The sequence below is a fragment of the Pseudomyrmex gracilis genome, unplaced genomic scaffold, assembly GCF_002006095.1.
Source record: "Pseudomyrmex gracilis isolate BER0280 unplaced genomic scaffold, ASM200609v1 scaffold_1602, whole genome shotgun sequence".
Taxonomy (NCBI): Eukaryota; Metazoa; Arthropoda; class Insecta; order Hymenoptera; family Formicidae; genus Pseudomyrmex; species Pseudomyrmex gracilis.
The window spans coordinates 4,153-5,062 of NW_018022186.1; positions in this window are offsets into that span (position 1 = coordinate 4,153).

A 910-nucleotide genomic window follows, 5' to 3' on the forward strand; every position below is an offset into this window, starting at 1 on the left:
TATTTGTATAATAAATTTTTCTCATAATTAGCGGTAATTAGTAAAACGTATTTACAAAGTACGATTTGTAATGCGTCGCTATATACGTTGTGTATATGTGCGTATGAATGATCATGTATCATTAGTCATTTGTTTGNTTCAAATCAATCTGTAACGGCACGGCTTTAATTTTGTTACTGCTTTTTTTCGCATACTGACAGAATTAATGGATGTAAGTATAATAATTTTTACGCGTTTTACAGTTTCAATGAACGTCAGTAACACTTACGTATTTTTTTGGTAGATAGATGACTATTTACAAGATTCTTTTCCCGACGTGTGGACTCGATAACATTTTCTACTTNTTCAAGTAATTCTGTCTCGACTTTGACTAACACTTCTAGTGACAGCAGAAATGTTGCTACTACTACCGTTTCATCTTTGGCTAATATTTCCGGTGGTAGCAAAAATGTTGCTTCTTCACTTTCTACATCTCGTGGCGTTGTTACATCGTTATATATTCGTTCTGTTATGATACCAGCAGTAACTGTCACACAAATGTCTACAATTTCGTCTGAAGTACTAATATATACTACTTCTTCTATATATTCTACTGCATCCATGTCTCGAATATCTTTACGCTTGTGTAATGTTTCCGGTAAGCACATAGGTACAAAAACACACACACAATAAAGTATATTTATAAAGTTATTATTTTAGTTGTTACACACACAAATATGTTATATCTATAAAAATTAGTATTTCACTTGTTATATATATATATATATATATATTAGGTTGTCAAGTATGAAATGGAGCAAACTTCATATCCTTGATTTCAATCGCGTATAACTTCACTTTGGTGCAATCTTTTGATAGAAACTTGTTCTTGTTTAAAAGGTACATTATTCCTCTTTCATAATCTCTTTTA